This window comes from Mobula hypostoma, chromosome 7, assembly GCF_963921235.1.
Source record: "Mobula hypostoma chromosome 7, sMobHyp1.1, whole genome shotgun sequence".
Taxonomy (NCBI): domain Eukaryota; kingdom Metazoa; phylum Chordata; class Chondrichthyes; order Myliobatiformes; family Myliobatidae; genus Mobula; species Mobula hypostoma.
Genome location: NC_086103.1, coordinates 149241436 through 149264888, shown reverse-complemented (window position 1 = coordinate 149264888; position 23453 = coordinate 149241436). Strand labels below are relative to the sequence as shown.

Genomic DNA, 23453 nt, shown 5'->3' with positions numbered 1-23453 from the left:
ACCACTGGTGACCGACCTCCATGCAGAATATGACCCGTCTACAAACACCCTTTGCCTTCTGTGGGCAAGCCAGTTCTGGATCCACAAAGCAATATCCCCTTGGATCCTAAGCCTCCTTACTTTCTCAATAAGCCTTGCATGGGGTTTCTCGCACCATTTTCTGTAAACTCCAGATATTGATGTGCACAAAAATTCCAGATCAGCAGTTTCTTAGATTATCAAATCACCCCATCTGGCACCAACAAACATACTATGGACAGTCACTTAGGTCACATTTCCTCCCCATTCCGCTGTTTGATCAGATGGCGCAGTTTTTCATTGATTCTGCTATGGTTATTATACTGTAGATTTACTGAGCATGCTCACAAGGAAGTGATTTGCAGGGTTGTATATGGTGATATATCTGTACTTTTATAATAAATTTACTTTGAACTTTGAAGAAAAACTGAACCTCCTGACCATGTCTACATGCTTTTATGCATTTAGTTGCTGCCACATGATAAGCTGATTAGATATTTGCATGAACGAGCAGATGTACAGGTATACCCAATAAAGTGACTATTGAGTGTATCTCAACTGATTGTGTATAGATTCTCACATCTCAAATAAACCATCCTAAGACTATAAGATATAGGAGCAGAATTAGGCCATTTGGCCCATCGAGTCTGCTCTGCCATTTCATCATGGCTGATCTAATTTTCTTCTCAGCCCTAATCTCCTGCTTCTCCCGTAACCCTTCATTCCCTGACCAATCAAGAATCTATCAACTTCTGTCTTAAATATTAATTGGCCTTGTATATTTGACCTTCACTGCTGCCTGTGGCAAATAATTCTACAGATTCTCCACTCTCTGGCTGAAGAAATTCCTCCTCATCTCCGTACTAAAGTGATGCCCCTCTATTCTAAGGCTGTGTCCTTTGGTCTTAGACTCTCCCCATCATATGAAATACTAGCTCCACTTACACGCAATCAATCATTCAATAGGCTTCAAGAAGGTTACCCCTTATTTTTCTGAATTTTAGTAAATACAGTCCCAGAGCCATCAAACTCTCTTCATATGACAAGCCAATCAATCCTAGAATCATTTTTGTGAACCTCCTTTGAACCCTCTCCAGTTTCAGTATATACTTTCTAAGATAGGGGGCCCAAAACTGTTCACAATACTCCAAGTGAGGCCTCACCAGTACTTTATAAAGTCTCAATACTACATCCTTGCTTTTCTATTCCCATCCTCTTGAAATGAATGCTAACATCAGAATTACCTTCCTCACTGCAGACTGAACCTGCAAATTAACCTTTAGGGAATCCTGCACAAGCACTCCCAAGTCTCTTTGTACCTCAGATTTTTGTATTTTCTCTTCATTTAGAAAATAGTCAGCCCTTTCATTTCTTCTACCATAGTGTATGGCCTTACACTTCCCAATTCCCAAAACAGTATTCCATCTGCAATTGCTTTGCCCATTCTCCATCTCTTCTAAGTTCTTCTGTGGCCTCTCCACTTCCTCAAAACTACCTGCCCCTCCACCTATCTTCATATCATCTGCAAGCTTTGCAACAAAGCCATCAATTCCAACATCCAAACCACTGACATATAACAAAAAAAAACTGTTCCCAACATACACCCCTAACACAGTAGTCACCGGCAGCCAACCAAAAAAGGCTCCCTTTATTCCCACTCTTTGCCTCCTAGCAATCAGCTACTGCCTTATCCATGCTTGAATCTTTTCTGTAATACCATGGGCTCGTAGCTTGTTAAGCAGCCTCATGCGTAGCACCTTATCAAAGGCCTTCTGAAAATCCGAGTTCACATCATCAACAGATTCTCCTTTGTCTATCCTGCTTGTTATTTCTTCAAAGAATTCCAACAGATTTGTCAGGCAAGGTTTTCCCTTGAGGAAACCATGCCAACAACGACTTATTTTATCAGGCGCCTCCAAGTACCCTGAGACGTCATCCTTAATAATTGACTCCAATATCTTCCCAACCACTGAGGTCAGGCTAACTGGTCTATAGTTTCTTTTCTTCTGCCTCTGTCCTTTCTTGAAGAGTGGAGTGACATCTGCAATTTTCCAGTCTTCCAGAATCTACTGATTCTTGAAAGATCATGACTAATGCCTCCACAATCTCTTCAGCCACCTCCTTCAGAACCCTGGGGTGTACACCACCTCAGCCAGGTGACTTATCTTACTTCAGCCCTTTCTGTTTCCCAAGAACCTTCTCTCTAGTAATGGTAACTTCATACACCTCATGACCCCTGACACCTGGAACTTCCACCATACTACTGGTGTCTTCCACAGTGAAGAGTGATGCAAAATACTTATTCAATTCATCCGTCATTTCCTTGTTCCCCAATTACTACCTCTCCAGCTTCCTTTTCCAATGGTCTGATATCCACTCTCACCTCTCCTTCACACTTCATGTATCTGAAGAAACTTTTAGTATCTTTTAGTATCCTCTTTAATATCACTGGCCAGCTTACGTTTGCATTCCATCTTTACCTTCTTAATGTCCTTCATATATATATATATCCTGAGCCTTCCAAATTGCTTCCAGAAATTCCAGCCATTGTTGCTCTGCCATCATCCTTGCCAGTGTTCTTTTCCAACCAATGCTGGCTAACTCCTCTCTCATGCCTCTGTAATTCCCTTTACTTCACTGTAATACTGATACATCAGACTTTAGCTTCTCCTTATCAAAATTCAGGGTGAATCAGGGTAAATTCAGGAGGAACCCAAGGGTTCTTTTATCCTAAGCTCTCTAATCAATTCTGTTCATTTCACAACATCCAATCCAGAATAGCTGATCCTCTAGTGGGTTCAACCACAAGCTGCTCTAAAAAGCTATCTTGTAGGCATTCTAGAAACGCCCTCTCTTGAAATCCAGCACCAACCTGATTTTCCCAATCTATCTGCGTATTTACATCTCCATGACTATTGTAACATTGCCAATTTGGTATTCATTTTCTATCTCCCATTGTAATTTGTAGACTGCATCCTTACTACTGTTTAGGGGTCTGTATACAACTCCCATCAGGATCTTTTTACCCTTGCAGTTCCTTAACTCTATCCACAATGAATCAACACCTTCCAACCCTATGTCACCTGTTTCTGATGATTTGGTTTCACTGCCTTCCTGCCTGTCCTTTCGATACAAACTACACCCTTGGACATTAAGCTCCCAGCTATAATCTTTCAACCATGATTCAGTGATGCCTACAACATCATACCTGCCAATCTGCAACTGTGTTTCAAGTTCATCTACCATATTCCATATACTTTGCACATTCAAATATAACACCTTCAGTCATGTATTCACCCTTTTTGATTTTGTCCACCTTTTAAGTTAAAACTTATCCTGTTGACTGCAATTTTGCCCTATCAACAGCCTCTCCTCACTACACATCGCCTCTGTTTGTAAACCAGCTACCTCATCTTCAGCACTATCATCCGCCTTCCCTTCAATACCTCTTGCATTGAAACACAGCAGCTCAGGACACTAGTCACACCATGCTCAACCATTTGATTCCTAACTTCGTCTGAGGTCTTACCAACATCTGCCTCCACAACCTCTCCACTAAGTGTTCTGGTAGTCTAGTTCCCATCCCCCAGTAACTCTAGTTTAAACTCCACCATGCAGCATTAACAAACCTTCCTGCTATATTAGTCCCCCTCCAGTTCAGGTGCAAGCCATCCCTTCTGTACAGGTCCCACCTTCCCTGCAAGAGAGACCAAAGATCCAGAAATCTTATGCCCTCCCTCCTACACCAATTCCTTAGCCATGTAATAAACTGTATAATCTTCCTAGTTCTGGCCTCACTCGTACACAATTAGCAATCCTGAGATCACAAACCTGGAGTTCCTACACTTTAACATAGCACCTATCTCCCTATGCAGAACCTCGTCTCTCGTCCTACCCAAGTCATTGATACCTACATGGACCATGACTTCTGGCTGTTCACCTTCCCACTTAAGAATGCTGAGGACTCAATCCGAGATATCTGAGACCCTGGCACCTGAGGGGCAACACATCACATGGGAATTTTGTTCCCACCCACAGAACCTCCTGTCCATTCCCCTAATGAATCCCCTATCATCCCAGTGTGCCTCCTCTTCCCACTTCCTTTCAGAGTCACAGCCAGACTCAGAAACCCAGTCACTGTGACTCTGCTCTGTTAGGTCAACCCCCACCCCAGCAGTACCCAAAGTGATATACCTGTTGTTGAGGGGGATGGTCACAGGGGCACCCTGCACTGGCTCCTTAACCCCTTTCCCCTTCCTGACTGTCACCCAGATTTCTGTGTCCTGCACCTTGGGTGTAACTACCTCTCTATATGTCCTGTCTATCACTCCTTCAGCCTCCCGAATGACCCGGAGTTCATCCTGTTGCAGCTCCAACTCCTGAACGGATTATTAGGAGCTGCAGCTGGATGCGCTTCTCCCACTTGTAGTAGTCAGGGACACTGGAGATCTCCCTGCCTTCCCACATCCCACAAGAGCAGCATTTCACTACCCTGCCTGGCATCTCTACTGTCCTAGCTGAGCAGATATAAAGAAAGGAAAGAAAAAAAAACAAGACCTTTTCTTTTCTTTGCTTTCTCTGATTGAAGCTTTTCTTCGCTGAAGCCTCGAAGAGCTAAAGCCTCCAGATCACCACTCTGACTGTACCCATGCAGACAACGGCTGCTGTGACGACGACCACCGTACTTGCTCCTGCCTTCCTTTAATTTGCTCATGCTAATCAATCCCAAATGCGGACTGGACCCTGCTCAAAGCTTTATTTCTCTGTAGCAACCCACTGCTCCCTATTCTACTTGGGCAGTGGACCTGAGTGAAATCCCCTCCTCTCAAAACTTATGATGTCCGGATAGGCCACTGGACAATTACCTGGCCTGTTACCAACATGTAACCCTCTCTAAATGAGTGATGCAGTCTGTTTAAATGTGGCAATTTATTCATAACTATGTGAATTATGATTAGCTAGCGTACATCACAGTTTTTTTGTTTGAATAATGGCAGCCAAAGGGTATTTTCTGCAAAGAAATGCAGTCCTTGAACATATTTAGTTTCTTTATTGATAGTATTGCTGATACAGGAACACTACTATGCGGTTATCAACACACACACACAAAATGCTGCATGAACTCAGCAGATCAGGCAGAATCTACGGAGATAAATAAACTATTAACATTTTGGGCTGAGATCCTTCACCAGGTCTGTATTTTGTTTGTATTAAACAAAGAACATAGAACAGTACAGCACAGGAGGAGGCCTGTCTGCCCACAATCCTGTGCTGAAATACATAAATCCATAATCAAATGGCCAATTCAACAAATCTCTTATGACTACATGATAAACCATATCCAAGGTTCAAATTAAATTTATTGTCAAAGTACATACTGTATGCGTCACCACGTACAAACATGAGATTCATTCTCTTGTGGGCATTCATAGTAAATACAAGAATCACAGTACAGTCAATGAAAGACTACCCCTCATCGGACAGACAACAATCAATGTGCAAAATACAATAAATTGCAAATACAAAACAAGAAAAAAAACAAAATAATAATAAATACATAAGCAATACATATTGAGAAAATAAGTTGTAGAGTCCTTGAAAGTGAGTCCATAGGTTGTGGGAACAGTTCAATGACAGGGTAAGTGAAGTTGACTAAAGTTAACCCCTCTGGTTCAACGGCCTGATGCTTGTGGGATATTAACTGTTCCTGAACTTGGTGGTGTGGATCCTGAGGCTCTTATACCTTCTTCCAGATGACAGCAGCAAGAAGAGAGCTCTGTGCTTTTCTCTTGCATTTGACCTGCCAAAATGCATCATTTCACATTTGTTCAGATTAAACGCCAACTGCCATTTCACTACCTAAATTTCTAACTAATCTATACACTGCTGTATCCTTTGATGAGCTTGCTCACCATCTAAAACTCCACCCATTTTTGTGTGATCTGCAGACTTACTAATCAGACAACCTATGTCCTCCTCCAAATCACTTAAATATACATTACAAATTGAGTCTCAGCACTGATCCTTCCACAACTTCACTGACCAGAGACCTCCAGACAAAAAAACTCCTTCTCCACTCTTTTCTGTCATCTATGACAAAGCCAATTTTGCATCTAATGGATGATTCACTGTGAATCACCTGCGACTTAATCTTCTGGACTAGTCTGCCACAAAGGACCTTGTCAAATGCTTTTCAAAAGAAGAATTGATTATCAATTCCAGCATTAGTGAAATTCATTTCACTAATTAAATATTAACTCTTGTGACTAATCCATGAAGCATGCGCACTTCATGATCCAAACCCTTGCTCTTTTGGATGACTGGCAAATTTAAAAATAATTTGCATCTGGCATTGCAATTAAGTAAAGTCACAAGCAGGATTACTAGGGTACTGGATATTTCAAACACACAGATCATTTGAAATTCTTTCTCTTTGTCCACTAGTTTGTTGACATTGTGAATACTTAGATCTCTTGCCCAATTTAATTCTGAGCAGGTGAGATAGAAATTCCCCAGTCACACAAATACGTTCTGGTATACTAACTGCCAAACTTCACTAACAAGCCACTGTTCATTTCTTGCTCTGAATTACAGCTGGCCCATGAACAACTGGACATCTACAGTGTACAGAAGGAATTCTGGGAAGTTTGTTCTCTGCTGCACAATCCCAGAAGCAGTGATATCACGTGCAATGATGTGCCAGTATATGATTGGACAGAGCACTGAGCATGCGCGTGATTGCCAGAATGTTCCAGCACGTGGCTGGGTTAAGACGTGTTTGTTTATTACTGTAAATAAAAGTTCTCTAATTCTTCCAGAATATGATTCTTTACTGTTAACCCACGGTACGTTTAAACAGAAGTAACATAACACCTGTGGTAAACCATAGATATGTTCTAACTGGGTTAACTGTCTGGAAACGCCCCTCTGCTGACTGCCCCTGTGGCTCCTCCCACAGTTTCGGTATAAAGGTGATTTCACCTTGTCCCTCCCCCTTAGTCTGAGAGCAGACACTCAGCATGAAGGTCGTATTGTACAGCGAATAAAAGCCTTTCAGTATTTTACCCAACTTCAGTCTTTTGGAGTTATTGAAGGTGCTTCAATTTTATTCACTGTAAATTTTAAAGCGCGGAACACGCTCTGAGACCCGACAAGTTAGATCTCGATCAGCAAACGCCTGAAGCTGGAAATGCTTCCAAACTCTGGCTGGCCTGCTTCAAAGCGTACCTAGAGAAGATTAAAGCAACCGACCCCGTAGCGAAGCTCAGAATTCTACTCTCCAGGATCAGTTTGCTGATCAGAGACCAGCCGAGCGACGATGGCGCGATGAGCGTCCTCACAGGACAATACCTGCGGCCGATAAACAGCGTCTATGCTCGGCATCACTAGCGACACGGCAACAACGGCCTGGGGAATCAAGTGCTGAGTTCGTCCAGGCCCTACGGACACTCGTGCGAGCCTGCAATTGCCAGGAGCTGACGGCAGCGCAGCATGCAGAACTCCTAGTGAGAGACGCCTTCATCACGGGGACCAGGTCAGTGTACGTGCGCCAGCGGCTGTTGGAAAAAGTCTATCTTACCTTAAGTTTGGCGATCGAGCTGGCCGACACGCTGGAGGTCGCTCTGCATAACTCCGAGGCTCTCCAGGCATGCGATCCCCCGATGGCCTCATGGGCGCCGCAGACCCCGCAACCCGTCGGCGAATCGATCTCGGCTGCCGCCAGTCGCAAGTCCACGAAGTGCTACTTCTGCGGACGTGAGAAGCACCCCCGGAAATTCTGCCCGGCTTGACAAGCTACCTGCTCCAGCTGCGGAAAGAAGGGCCACTTCGCCAAGGTCTGTAAGTCCAAATTGCGAGCGGGATCGAGCAGCACCGCGTGCATGACTGGGGGTCGCCATCTTGCCTGCCGCCATCTTCCCTGCACACTGCCACCACGTGCAAGACATGGGGGTGGCCACCTTGGTCGGCGCCCCCTCCGACTGCCTACGACCAACGGGTGCTCACGGGGCACCCCACCACGCCGGACCAAGACAGCGACTCAACCCTGGCCTCCGTGACCCTCAACCAAAGCGCTCCCCACCAGCTTGCAAGGTCAATGATGGACATCCTGGTGGAGGGGCGCAGGACAAGCTGCCTGTTTGACACAGGCAGCACCGAGAGTTTTATCCACCCGGACACGGAGCAGCCTTGTGGACTCGTGTTATGGCCGGTAAGTCAGAGGGTCACCATGGCTTCTGGGTCGCATTCAACAGACATCTGGGGGGGTTGTGTAGCGACGCTAGTGGTGCAGGGCACAGAATATTGAGACTTTACGTTACTGGTCATGCCTCAACTGTGTGCCCCTGTGCTTTTGGGGCTCGACTTCCAGAGCCACCTGAAAAGCGTGACAATGAAGTGTGATGGGCCCCTCCCACCAATTACTGTCATATCCCCAGTTTTGTAGGGATACGTCACATACCCCGCTACTGACCACACATACACAGACACCACACGACACTCCCATACCGGGCATGACGCACAAGCATGAGGGATTAGTCAGGCCGGAGCCAGCACAACCGCCATCGCCGGTGCAATCACCACCGGTGCTACGTAGATCACAGCGACGGACTCGACTGCCTGATAGACTTGACCTGTAAATATACTTGTTTTAAATATTGTCAGTCACTTCACCCCGTGGGACTCTTTTTAAAAAAAGGAGGGATGAATGTGGTAAACCATATATATGTTGTAACTGGGTTACCTGTCTGGACACGCCCCTCTGCTGACTGCCCCTGTGGCTCCTCCTACAGATTCCTGTATAAAGGTGTTCGCCTTGCCCCTCCCCCTCAGTCCGGGGGCAGACACTCACCATGGAGGTCGTATTGTACAGCGAATAAAAGCCTTTCAGTATTTTACCCAACCTCAGTCGTTTGGAGTTACTGAAGGTGCTTCAACACCAACTTCTCCAATTAATCTAAGTAACTACACCCCACCCCAAATCTGGTCAAACCCTATGGAAATTCAGAGCAGAAGCACTTTAACTCAAGTCTAATTTGAACCAAGAGTTTTCTGGAAGATCTGTCTGTGGACATACTAAACATGAGTCTTCTGACCATCAAAAGAAAATGCATTATTTAAACTATTGTTCGTGCTGAGTACAATAGTCAGTACATCTAAAGAGCAGAACTTGATGTCACTGTGAATCTTCAACTATGAATGAAACACATGGCTGGAACAGGCTTTCTTTTCCCTATTGAAAACTTTTATATACTCTCCCTGGTGAGAACTGAATTTGCCCATAACTGAATGCAAGACTCCTGCTGTGGCCAAATTGGAAGCTTGAGCACAATTTACTTTTTTCAGTCTAACAGAATTCCATAACTTTATAAACTGCTCAGGATTGCATCCTACCACTTTCAAAGATTTGCACACTTCCAATTCCTTTAAGTTATATTATTTAATTTCGGCTCCCTCAGCTTCACATTGCCCCATTGCCTACATTTCTGGGGGAAGGGGAGATGGGAGAAAGTGCAGTGGGTGATGAGATGAGAAAAGATGTACACACTTTTTAAAAAAAGTAAACATCAGTTCAGAAAATCTGTACTGTATGAATCTGTTTCTTTTAGAGCAATGACTCTCCTTAGCGCTACTGATGGACTGGTAACTTACTAAGCGCATTGATCTGCTGTCTATGCATGCACAATGATCTGTGTGTTTTTTCTCTCTCTCTCTCACTCTCTCTGCAATGTGAATACACCAGTTAATCATCTCCCACGTGGGTGCTTTGATTCAATTGATATGTAGTTGCACAGACACAACAAATTGGCAACGAATACTAACCTGAATGTCAGAGAACATCACCGACCGTACCGACAGTTATGGGACGTGACAGCGAGAGGGAAGAGTTAAACAGTACAGAGAAGGCAGCCATGGAGTCATGGACACAGACAAAGAGACACATGAGTAAGACTGCATAGTACATAGTGAAAGATGCACAACTAGCAAAGTTTAACTGAAAATAAGGTGACGATGCCCTTAGTTGGGAAAGTTGACAAACTTGATAGTGCTAATGATGACTGGGAATCGTCTGTCTAGAGGGTTGAACTGTATTGTAACGTGAACGATGTGGATGAGGAAAAGGAAGTCTCCACGCTTCTTAGCTCATTTGGTGCTAAAACATACAGGCTTTTACACAATTTAGTACCTCCTGAAGAGTCAGCAAGCAAGACATTCGATGAAATTATTACAATTTTACAAAATCACTTGAGCCCTGAACCACTGAGAGATTTAGATTTTACAAAAGGAACCAATCAAAGGATGAAAGCATTTCTGAATATATTGCAGAACTGCGCAAACTTTCCCAAGACTGTGACTTTAGAGATGGATTTTCTGATGCATTAAGGGACAGGCTTATATATGGCATGCATAGTCAAAGCACTTAAAAGAGTCTACTGTCAGAAAGAGACCTAACTGTTTAACAGGCATTGACCATTGCAATATCGTTAGAGACTGCAGCAAAGGATGTTGTAGAACTATAGAAAAAGAGTTTAGAATGTGAAATGCACAAAACGTTCAGAATGGTGGAAAAGCTAAATATGTTATTAATGTGGCAAATCCTTCCATGATGCAAATGACTGCTGTTTCAAAGAAAAAGTTTGCAGAAAGTGTCACAGACGAGGTCACATAGAGAGTGTGGAAGGCAGACAAAAAGCACAACCGAAAAGAAAAACTACACAGAGTGAAAAATTTTAAACACAAAACTAAACAAATGCATGAAGTCACTAAATGTGAGACAGAATCAGACAACAGAGTCTGACAAAGGTGAGCTGTCATGTCTAGAACTGCATAGTGTTACTGAAGCAGATCACAAAATCATCTGGATCACAATAGATGTGTCCGGTGTAAAACTGAAAATGGAGCTGGATACAGGGTCAGCTTTGTCCATAATTCCAGAGGCTGACTACAACAGACTATTTTCTAAGCTACCATTGGAAAAGATCTCAGTGCTAGCAGTGTACAGAGACCTACACCGGTGAAGGAGTGTCTCTCAAAGGCAGACGGAAAGTGAATGTGACGTGTGGAGGTCAAACACAGCAGTCAGAGCTTTAGGTATTGAAAAGTCCAGTGCCAGCACTTTTCGGATGTGAATAACTAGACTGGTAGACAATCAAATCTCTCATTGTGTCATCAACAGACAACTGTGGCCCAAATGGTAGCACTAACTAAAGGCTGTCACAGTTGTTGAATGCCAATGAGAAGGTGTCTGAGAAGGGTATTAGTAAACTCAAAGCCATAAAGGCCAGAATTGAACTGCATGAAGCAGCAACACCAAGTTTCAAGCATGTCCAGTGCCTTACGCATGGCCTAAAGTGGATACTGAACTACAGAACTTGGAGGCATCTGGCATTCTCTCCAAGGTTGAGGGGAGCAATTGGGCCACGTTCATTGTCCTGGTGATCAAGAAAGGGAAGGCCAGAGCTGTTTGCACATGTGGGAACTTCAAAGTGAGTGTCAATCCTGAGCTGCATACTGTGCAGTATCCCCTGCCACAAATAGAAGACATATCAGCATAGTTGACAGGTGGGAAGAGGGTTTCAAAGACTGACTTGTCACGAGCCTATAGGCAAATGGAGATTGAGGAGTCAAGCAGGAAGTTCCTCACAATCAATATTCACAGGGATTATTCCAGTATAATCGTCTCATCTTTGGTGTTGCATCAGCCCTAGCAATATACAAAGAGCAATGGTCCAGATGCTCCAACATACCCCAGGGACACAAAGTTACCTTGATGACATCATCACTGACTGGCAAGAATGATGAAGAGCACCTCCACAACCTTGGTAAAGTGCTATCCAAGCTGAGTGAGTATGGTGTACTTGCAAAGAGAGAGAAATGTGAGTTTTTCAAGAATGAAATTTCATACTATGGACATGTCATTGACAAGCATGGCTTATGTAAATCACAAGAGAAAATGGAAGCAGTGCTACAGGCATCCAAACTGGAAAATGTGTCATGGCTCAGGTCATACTTTGTAAACTACTACCACTAGTTTTTCCCAAACATTGCTACAGTGCTGCACACCTTAAATGCACTGTTGCAGACAGGAGCAAAGTGGTAATGGTGAGAAAGATTTGAAAGAGCATTGAAGGAAACAAAGAGACTAATAACATCAGATGAACTGCTCACCCACTCACCCATTATGACCCATCAGACTGGCATGCCATGCGTCCCCTTATGGCATTGGAGCCATTCTGTCACACACTATGGAAGATGGATCTGAATGCCCAATTGCATTTGCTTCAAGATCAGTGATGAGCACAGAATGCCACTATGCACAGATTGACCGATAGGCCCTTGGTCTAGTATGGGGAAAAGAGAAGTTCCACACCTACCTCTACAGACAAAAGTTTACCCAAATGACAGACCACTAACAATCACAGGAATGAGATCCCCGTGATGACTGCTACCTGGTTACAACATTGGGCACTTTTCCTAGAAGCACACTCTTATGACATGGAGTTTAAGGGTACCAAACAACACAGCAATGTGGATGGCTTGTCATGTCTTCCACTTTTGGCAATTGAAGAAGAGAAGTCTTCAGTTGCCAGTAACAAATTCTGAAATGCAAAAAGAAACAAGGAATGACCCAACTTTGTCAAAAGTCTATTACATCACCACGCAAGAATGGCCAGCTCATGGTAATCCTATGTTTCCAGAGTTCTCAATGAGATGAGATCAACTGTCTGTATGTCAGCAGATGCTGATGTATGGATCTCTGTTGTGGTTCCCCCTAAGCCTGCGCACCCGTGTTCAAGAAGGACACCTGGGTACAGCAGAGATGAAGAGTCTCACTTGGAGCTATATGTGGTGGCCGGGAAAAGAGAGACAGATTGAAGACTTGATCAAAAGCTGTTTGGTATGCCACAAAGTTCAAAATGCACCCCCATGGGCACCATTACATCCGTGACAGAGGCAAAGAGTGGATACTGGGTCGCTGAGTCATTTATAGAGTCCATGTTTCTGAATGGTGTGGATGCTTATTTGAAGTGGCTGGAGGTCATACCAATGAAGTCAACCACATCAGAAAAGACTGTTTCCGCTCCGAGGACTACCTTCGCCACAAATGGGTTACCTGAATAAATTGTGAGTGAAACAATTAAGGAAAAAGAAAGGAACTTTAATATAGAAACATAATAAACATCCGTACGTCAAAACAAAGTACAAACGGAATCAACCCAAGGGCAAAGTTCTACAAAGTTAAAATGTCCAAATCTATAAGCTGGTTATTAACTAATAAACCAGATATACACAGACATAAAGGAACGGAAAATTTAATAGACATCCAAACTCAAACATAGACCTTCGAGAAATTGTTGTGCTTCATCCACGGATTTAAACTATTTAAACGATTTATCAGGCAGAACAATCTTCAGGCGAGCAGGGTTTAACAAAGCCGGTCGGAAATTCCTCTGATATAATTCCGACATCACCGTTTTAAAACGCAATCTTTCTTGCATAACCTCAGGATAATAATCTTCAATCAAACGAAATTTAAGATTTTGATGCTCAATAATTCTTTCCTGACGAGCGACCCGAATTAATTGCTCCTTAGTATTCACATAGTGAAATGGAAGAATTACATGGAGCGGTTTTAACTCTTTCGGCGGTTTTGGTCTCAGCGCCCTATGTGCACATTCGAGCACAGGAAGAGAAGAAAAAACCTCCGAGCCAAAGACCTCCATTAGGAATCGAGAACAAAATTTAGTAAGATCCCCGCTCTCGACGTCTTCACTGAGTCCTATTATTCGCAAATTCTATCAGCGACTTCGACTCTCCAAATCAATAATCTTTCCTTTATACTGCTCCAGTGTATGAGTGTCAAAGTTAATTTCTTTTCCAAAGAACTCAGTCTGCGATCTCTCTGTTTTCCAGCTTCAGAAAGCTCTGAAATTTGCTGCTGCTGCTTTTCGCTCTTCTTTTCAAGTGCTGCCAATCTACCTTCGCTCTCCTTTAACCATACTTCCAAGGTAGTAAATCGCTTATCAAGTTTTTCATCCAATAAATTCGAGATAGCCTCTAAAGTAAGTTGAGACTTTCTAGGCTGTTCAAAGACATATCCTTTCTTTTCATTACCAGATTCCTTGCCTTCGGCTAATGCCTTTCTTCCTCTGTAAGCCATATCCGTCGATTAAGATTCAGAATTCAAACATATAAAAGTGTGTAGCCCCCCCCGGCAAGCCTCCGGGTCGCTCAGCTCGCTGTCGCCTAGGGAAACAGCCCTCAGCCCCGCCAAACTGGGTAATAGTTTGTGTGGATGCTGTGTGATGTACCCCACCCCGCCCAAATAACAGACAATACACCAGATACAATTAAATGATTTACAGTTTATAGATATTACTGGAACTATATAATCAATAGAGAATAAAATATAAAACGAAAATAAAAGGTGCCACATTTATCAAAGTTCAATCTCTTCGTGCACAAACAGTTGGAACTCGGGACCCTCCTTCTTCACCCTGCGATCCCCTTGGACCACCTTGACCTGCTGCCTGGGACCAACAATGGTGGTTGACCAGATGCTCCACATGAGTCCGTCTCCGTCTCCTCTCCTCGCCGAACACCCTGGACCTTGGACTCCTGCTCGGGGTCCGACCTCGTTAGCAGACTCACAGCACCTGGTCCATCTTCTGTCTCTCTCTCCCGCCTTTTGCACAAAAATCTGCGCATCACACTAACTTACAGACACACAGAAAGAATAACATCTATCCCAATTGGTTTGTTCATCCTCTTATCGGTAACATAATCCAAACAAACTGCTAGCGGGAGGACTTTCTCACCAGTTAACATAACAAAGAAGTCATTTTAATTAGACTATGCAGTAACATAAAAGAAAAAAACCCTTACAAGTGTTATAAACACTTTGATAAAGATAGTAAAAGGATGGTAAGTAAATTTAAAATGACCAGAGCAAAGCCCAGATGCAACCTACTCCATTTAGCGCCCCCGAGAGAGTAAAAAAAAGTTCTATTTTAACTTCATCAGTCCACAGGACTTGTTTCCAAAATGCATCAGGCTTGTTTAGATGTTCCTTTGAACCTTTTGAATAGAACTTATTGGCCGCAATGAGCAAAGGTATGTTTGGAGAAAAAAGGGTGCAGAATTTCATAAAAAGAACCCCTCTCCAACTGATAAGCACGGGGGTGGATCAATCATGCTTTGGGCTTGTGTTGCAGCCAGTGGCACAGGGAACATTTACTGGTAGAGGGAAGAATGAATTCAATTAAATACCAGCAAATTACCGAAGCAAACATCGCACCATCTGTAAAAAAGCTGAAGATGAAAAGAGGATGGCTTCTACAATAGGATAATGATCCTAAACACACCTCAAAATCCACAATGGACTACCTCAAGAGGCGCAAGTTGAAAGTTTTGCCATGGCCCTCACAGTCCCCTGACATAAACATCATCGAGAATCTGTGGATAGACCTCAAAAGAGCAGTATATGCAAGACGGCCCAAGAATCTCACAGAACTAGAAGCCATTTGCAAGGAAGAATGGGTGAAAATCCCCCAAACAAGAATTGAAAGACTCTTAGCTGGCTACAGAAAGCGTTTACAAACTGTGATACTTGCCAAAGGGGGTGTTACTAAGTACTGCCATGAAGGGTGCCCAAACTTTTGCTTTGGGCCCTTTTCCTTTTTTTGTTATTTTGAAACTGTAAAAGATGGAAATAAAAAAGTTTTCTTGCTTAAGATATTAAAGAAATGTGTCATCTTTAACTTCATGCCATTTTGAAATCAGTTCATCTTTTACTCACTTAGCTATTCACAGTAACAGAAATTTTGACCAGGGTGCCCAAACTTTTGCATACCACTGTAGATTAATCTACAGTGGTATAAACAGAAGTTTTCAAAGTTGAAAAGTTCAGTGTGAATTTATTATCAAAGTATGTATATGTCGTCATACACTACCAAGATTTACTTTCTTGCAGATATTCATAGTAGAACAAAGAAATACAATAGGATCAATGAAAAGCTACAAACAGCCGAAGTGCAGAAGCGGACAAACTGTGCAAATAAAAAAAAATCACAAATAAATAAACAATAATTAGAACATGAGATGTAGAGTCCTGAAAAGTGAGTCCATAGACTGCAGAATCAGTTTAGCGTTGAGGTGAGTGAGGTTATCCACATTGGTTCAGGAGCCTGATGGTTAAAGGGTAATAACTGTTCCTGAACCTGATTCTGTGGGACCTAAGGGTCCTGTACCTTGTTCCTGATGGCAGCAGCGAGAAGCGAGCATGGCCTGGATGGTGGGGGTCCTTGCTGATGGATGCTGCTTTCTTGTGGTAGCACTCAACAGTGGGGAGAGCCTTTCCTGTGATGGACTAGATGGAAATACCTTCCATTCCACAAGAAGCATCCAAAAAGCATGATTTTTTCATTAATGTAAATAGTCTTTGCACCAGTATGTCAGGTATTTCTTTGATATTTCCCTAATCTTGGCTCTTTCTCTTGGACACATTCGTCTAATTGGTTTAAAATCATAGTTAGTCTCCAATAGAAACTTGGTGCATAAATATTTCGATTTCCTTGGCGGTTTAGAGAACCTAAATAATTCTGAGGTCCACTCAAGTATTTAGCATTTCAAAAATAGATCTGAAAACAATCCCATTAATTTACATAAACACAAACTATTCTGCAGATGCAGGAAATCCCGAATAACATACACAAAATGCTAGAGCAACTCTGCAGGTCAAGTAGCATCGATGGAGAGGAATAAAATGTTGAAATTTCGGGCCAAAACTCTTCATCTGGACTGGAAAGAAAGGAGGAAAGAAGTCAGAATATGAATGGGGGGGGGGGAAGGTGATAAGTGAAGCCAGTTGAGGGGGAAGATAGGTGGGTCAGGGTGGGATATAAATTTAGAACCACGGAGGTGATAGATGGTCAGGATAAAGGGCTAAAGAAGGAGGAATCTAATAGGAGAGGAGAGTGGAACGTGGGAGAAAGGGAAGGAGGAGAGGCACCAGAGTGGGGTAAATAGGCAGGTTAGAAGAGAAGGGGTAAGAGGGGGACCTGAATGGGAAATAGAAAAGCGGGAGGGGAAGAAATTACCAGAGGTTGGAGAAATCAATGTCCATTCTGTCAGGTTCCCACCACTTTTCAATAGGAACATTAAAATTTGTTCTCCCGTGGGCTCTAGTGAGCCTCCTATGGGTTTTAGAATATCCAAGTTATGCTAAATGTGATTCGCAAGCAAAATTTCAGACTTCTAGGTTGCTTATTACTAATCCCACGCTACAACCATTCATGTAACAGAAATTTGTACTTACAGATTTCTTATAGTCATTATCACAAAAGTCTGAATTACAAAATAATAGTTGTTCCCACAGAATTTATTTTTAAAAAGGCAATTTTACAACTTGCGTTTCTTAATGCACGCACAATTGACACAGCTTTGTTTTATGGGAAATCATGATATGGACCATTTTCTAGAGACATTCTCCCCATAATGTGGGGTCACCTGTCAAGATTTCCAACTTCAATATAATTCTGCTTTGGTGTTGTTTTATTTCGTCTGGGTGCAGAGTAAGAACTTTCCTTCCATACAATAACTCTGACCCCTTGTCAATTCTAGTGGGGAAGTTAACACTTGCCACAGGGGTTGCTATAGCAGAGCTAGCCCAGAGAAGAATAATATGCCTTTCCTCCCATCCAGACTCACTCAGCTCTGGGAAACGGGTCTTTATACTCTCTAACTACGCTGGCATTTTTTCAGGCCCAAAGTCCAGATACCATCCGCTTATATTTAATGGAGATTGTATTGTCTTATTACTTGTCTATTTTGAAACATTAATTCTGTTCCTCTTTCCACATTTTGCCTGACATGCTGATCATTTGTTTTTATTGCAGATTCCCTGCATCTGCACACATTTAAATTCGTAAACACAAGGTAACTTACCCTTCATAACAATAATTTTCGGAAGATTGTTTTAATAGATCTGATGCTTCTCCTATATGTTACTTGGAACAAATACTACAAGAATGAGATGGCTGCTCACGCTGTATGGACAGATCACAGCCTTCCTCTGATGAAGACCAACTCCCAACGCAGAGTTATTTTGGGCACCTCTTCCAAAGATGAAGATTAGAAGAAGTTTGGTACATGTTGTTGTCTTCAGAGGAAATAGGATCAAGAAGGTTAACATTCCACTGAGCATGAGATCTGGGCTGCATTGATTACAGATCAATCTAACACATGGCCTGGAAATCATTAAAATGTCTCTTCTGCTTCATTAATCTTCAAGAAGTTAGGACAAGAGTAGATGATTTGGCCTCTCATGTTTACTCAGACATTCAATAAGAGCAGGGCTGATCTGACCTTGCCCTCAGCTCCAATTTACAGGCCTTTCCCCTCCTCTTTAACTCCTTTAATAGCTTGAATAGATTCAGCTGTCATAGATCTCTGTAATACAGAATTCTGGAGGCTTTCAGCTATCTGAAAGAAGAAATTACTCTTCATTTATATGAAGATCTAGCAAATCTCCTGTATGGCCTTGTAGTTAGGATACCTGATATTCACCCAGCCATGCCTTGGGTTTGACTCCTAGTATGGGATCGAAGCTTTGGCTGCTGTGGTAGCAAAGTGGTTAGCACAATGCTATTTTAGCACCAGTGATAGTGACCTAGGTTCAATTCCCACTGTTATCTGTAAGGAGATTGTACGCTCTCCCTGTAACCAAGTGGGTTTCCTCCAGGTGCTCCAGTTTCCTCTCACATTCCAAAGATGTACAGCTTAGTAGGTTAATTGGCACAAGGGTGTAATTGCGCAGTGTGGGCTCATTGGGTTGGAAGGGCCTGTTATTGTGCTGTATCTCTAAAATGAAATAAAATAAAATTAAATTAAATTAATGCATGATCTATCACTCTAAAACTTTGCTCTCCTGGTCTAGCTTCCCCTATGAGGACAAATGTTAGGTCAAATAAACTCATCTTGGCTTTCCAGCCAGGTACAGGTATTGATTACAACCAGCATTTCATTAACAAACTTTGCCACCTTCATCAGGGTTGATGCCTCGGCATGTCCAGTCCGGTGGTATTTATACCCCTGTAGTTCGTCCCTCCTGATTGGTTACTCCTCATCCAATCAGGTTTCTGCCCCCCCACCTTATTTACAATCTAATTCCAGTTCTTACTTAATGTCCTCTCAACATCTGCTCTTTTAAGCCTGCATGAGTTTTCTACGTGTTTATAAGTTCACCTCTCATCCTTTTAAATTCCCATGAGTGTAGGCCCTGACTTAATCTTTTTTGAAAAGACAATCCCTTCATCCTTGTTTTCTAATACAGAGACAATAGTAAAACCTAGTGCTATTTTGCTGTGTGCAAGCACCTCTACCATTCGTTATTTCCGACAATTTAAATACAAAATACTATCCAATTGATCTAAGGCCTCTGTTGAGCTCAATCATTCCTTTTTTGGAAATGGTCCATTCTGTGTAAAAATTATTTTCTGAACTTGGAGCACTTTAGCAATAACATGAACAAAATAAATTAGAAAATGCTGGAAACATTCAATAGATCAGACAGCAACTACGGAGCAAGAAACAGTTAATATTTGAAGGTGAAGGCCTATCATGAAAATCAGGAGAATTTAGAAAAATAAACTTACAGAGAATGGGGTGGTCTGAAGAGAAATATGATTGGGAGAAACCATGAGACAATGATAACTGCAGACAGGGTCAGCTATGATGGGACCATCTCTCAGTAGTGATCCCAGTGGTCCTCATCTTGTTGCTTACTATTCTTCCTAAAAAAACAAAATTATCATTGTCAATAATACCACCTGATTCACTCAGTTATTTAACATGTAAACTAGCTATTGCTGATATTCTGTTAAATGTTTACATTCTCTGGTATCTCTAACACTTCAGGTTTCATGGCCCATTTTTAATATTCTATTTCCAGACCAAAAATGACAATGTGTTATCTGTCAATATACTTATACTTGTCGCCTGTTGTCGCTCTTCCTGAGTACTTAACAATAGACATCCTTCCTCCGTATTGTGGATCTGGAATATCAAAGATGCCCACTATTTAAACCTAAAGTGAGGAACTTCACTTAAACCTACCTTTTGAGGTAGCAGAAATTCTGTGCAGGCTTATCCTGCTATTTTGATCAAAGGCCTAGAATTTTCAGGTCTGACTTTAGGGCTTCAAGTGAGAACCTTAACTGACATGTCAGCTGTTTCCAAACCCATTTTTAAAATTTTAGATTTTTTAAAAAAATGTTTCAATGTACATCTAAATCACACACTGCAGTCAAAGACATTTGAGACAGATCTATCAAATTCACTGACCTGCTCGGCATCAAGCTGAGTGGCCACTCTATTGCTGTCTTGTGCAATATTTGCTTTACGACTCCCCCTAGTGGCACATGGAGTTCGACAAACTTACTGCAGTCCACAATTAAAGTTGAAACATGTCAGATACGACACTGTAAATTAATTGATAGCTTCAGCACGAAAGCTACTGGACAATTATTGGTTTTATTGCATGTATTAATTATATTCATATAAGTTAGAATGTTTTTTCATGTTTGGCATTTGAGGACAGAAATCCCAGTTTGTACAAATATTCTTCACATTTCAGTGCAATGGACTGAATCAGACTGGAAGTTTTGTATATCCTGTTCAAATTATGCTGCACATAATCATTTGCCAGCATAAACTGTTGATGCATGAAATGGAAGCCCAAGTAATTTGAATAAGAAGTTTGACACTTCCCGTAAGATGCGACACATTTGATCGCAGTGGCTTCTACCGAGTCAACCAAAGGTGTTATTGTCTTTTTTTTAAACGTATTTTTCACAAGGTCCTGCCAGATATTAAGAACTTAAAGTACTGCAGGTCTATCCCATCAGTGAGTTGCTTTTTGGAGCAACTGAAAGAGCTAGAGTTGGTGTGGATTGTGCTGCTGCCTGTGCCTGAGAGGCGTCGGAGGAGTTGGTGTGCAGTCTAACGATGAGTAATCATTTTAGTTGCTTTTCTTGTGATGGTAAGACCTTGCTGGATATTGTTAATGTAGACTGCTGGAAGTCCAATTCACTGACTAATTAGCAGACGGCAGGGGAGCTGCGTAGCCTCAGTCACAGTGAGGAATAGGCCTCACGCTGCAGTGTCACCTGTTCACAGCCACCCAGGAGAAAACCTTTGGAGCAGGTGTGCTTCACTGGAGACGGTGTCGCACAGCACGCAAGCTGGAGTTGGCCAGCTTTTGCTCGGCAGAAGAAGCTGTATTGTGTTTGAATGCAGCAACATTCATGGACTCAGGGCCTTAGACTGTATTTGTTATGTGACTGTATTTTACTGATATCTTATACGTGCTATATGTGTCTTGTGCTGTGTGTGACTGTTGGTATGTGATTTGTACAGAGTATCACTGTTCTTCTGTATTCATGAGGATTTATGTATCATTGAAAGACAATTAAAATTAAAATTCAAATTCATAGTTTAAAATAAATTTATTATCAAAATACATATATGTCACCATATATAATGCAGAGATACAAATATCTTTACAATTTTATGTACCTGGAACACTATCCCCCACATAAAGACACACTCAACTAAATGCTAAACCCCAAAATGAACTAACAACTCTGTGGTTTAGTATTCCTTTACTGATATTTTCCTCTGCCTTTTAACTTTCTGCTACTTAACCTGAAGCATTGGAAATGTAAGAGTCATTAGGAAGGGTGAGTTGGACGAGAAAGTGAGGAGAAGGATTACTTCACAAGGGTTTGCTAGGCATGAAGTTTGGCAAAGGTGTAGATGAAGGATTGGGTGGGTGTGCAGAAGGAAGTAATCAACATCCTGCAAAGAGGTTCAACTGGACCATTAAGCAGAAGCATTACCATCATACAATTCAAGGATCTTTGAAAAATAGAGAGTCACAGAGTAAGATTAAAGTCTTACTTAAAAGACACACAATACGGAAACAGAATAGCAAGATCAAGAGGTGTCAAAGGTTTAGGGTAGGAACTTGAGAAGGAAAATAAACTAGGAAAAGGAAAGAGGCTGTGAGAAATAAAGGGAAAACACCAGGTTACAAGTTGGATATCTTCACCTTCTGTCTCTGCACAGTCTTTCAAGGCACAAGTCAGAGATGTGATGGAAGATTCTCCACATGTCTGGATAAATGTGGCTTCAGCGACATTCAAGAAGTTCAACATTGTCCAGAACAAAACCATGTGCCCATTTGAATGGCACTCCATTCACCGCTGTAAACTTCCCCTTCACCCTGTTGCACTGTAGCAGCTATTGACAACATCCACACAAGTGATGCACTGATGCTATTAACAAAAACTACACATTTAAAACCTCTTCCATCAAGGAGGAAATGGGCAACAGATGCATGCAACACCATCTCCTGCAGGATCCACTCCAACTCATGCACCATCCTAACCTGGAAATAGATGCCTGTTCCTCTTTTCACTGGGTCAAAATTGATATATGTATTATTTAGGCCACATCTTGCTGCCGGGGACAAATTGCCAGCAACACACAAATGACTCATGTAGTAGGTTCAAACTTACTGCTTAGTCTCAGAGTGATTGTGATGCAGAAAGGGGCCATTCAGCCCATCGAGTCCATAGTGGTTCTACAGAAAGCAATCTCACAAATCCAATTCCTTTGCACTTTCCCTCTAGACTTGTAGGTTCACTTCCCTCAAGGGCCTTTTGAAATTGATTATCATCTCTGCTTCCATCCTCATAGTTTCAGATCAACAATATTCCCTGAGTAAAACAAATATATTTCCCATACTAATACTTTTTGCTGGAAAACTAAACTATGTGTCCCTTTGTTTTTATATTGCGAGGGACAGCATTCTCTGCCTACACATAAACCTGTCAGAATCTTGATTATCTCCTTCAAATCTCCCCTCAAACTGTTTTGCTCTAAGATGACCAATCCTAGCCTCTCTGACCTAATCTTGCAGCTAAATTCCTTCATCCCTACAACCCATTCTGGTAAATCTCTTTGTCAGTTTCTCAAGAAGTATGACATCTTTCCTGACATGTGGTGACTAGAACTGGATCAGTGCTTTAGCTTACGTAATGCTTATCCTCCTAATCAATGCTTTAAAGTTCAGCAAAATCTCCCTTTTTTGCCTCATATGAATTCAACCTATAATACTTCTGTCTTTCTTCAAAAATCTACCTATACAGCAGCAGCAGCAGGTGGTTTTATTCCTGCTGACATTAAAACTGTAACCTTTGTCTGTATTGCCTTTTCTCTAAGGGGTTGATTATATGCACTCTCAGGCCCAGAGAGAAGCGCAATGGAAGAGTGTATAAGGAGGCTCCTGCTATGGAATTAATTCGGCCCTCCACCTCACCAGCCTGTGCAGGCTTCTTCTTCGTACAAAAGTAGGATGGGAACCTGCAACCCTG

The 23453-nt window shown here is 42.2% G+C and overlaps 1 long non-coding RNA gene across 1 annotated transcript in view; it reads right to left on the bottom strand.

Annotated features, from left to right (window-relative positions):
• LOC134349650 (uncharacterized) overlaps nt 1–20344 on the bottom strand; it is a 30397-nt gene extending 10053 nt beyond the window's left edge. Inside the window, exons 1-2 of the long non-coding RNA XR_010018736.1 lie at nt 20131–20344; nt 19671–19808 (exon numbers count right to left, since the gene is read on the bottom strand). This is a non-coding gene — a long non-coding RNA (uncharacterized LOC134349650). The remainder of the gene's footprint in view (nt 1–19670; nt 19809–20130) is intronic.
• Between the last annotated feature and the right edge of the window lie 3109 nt (nt 20345–23453).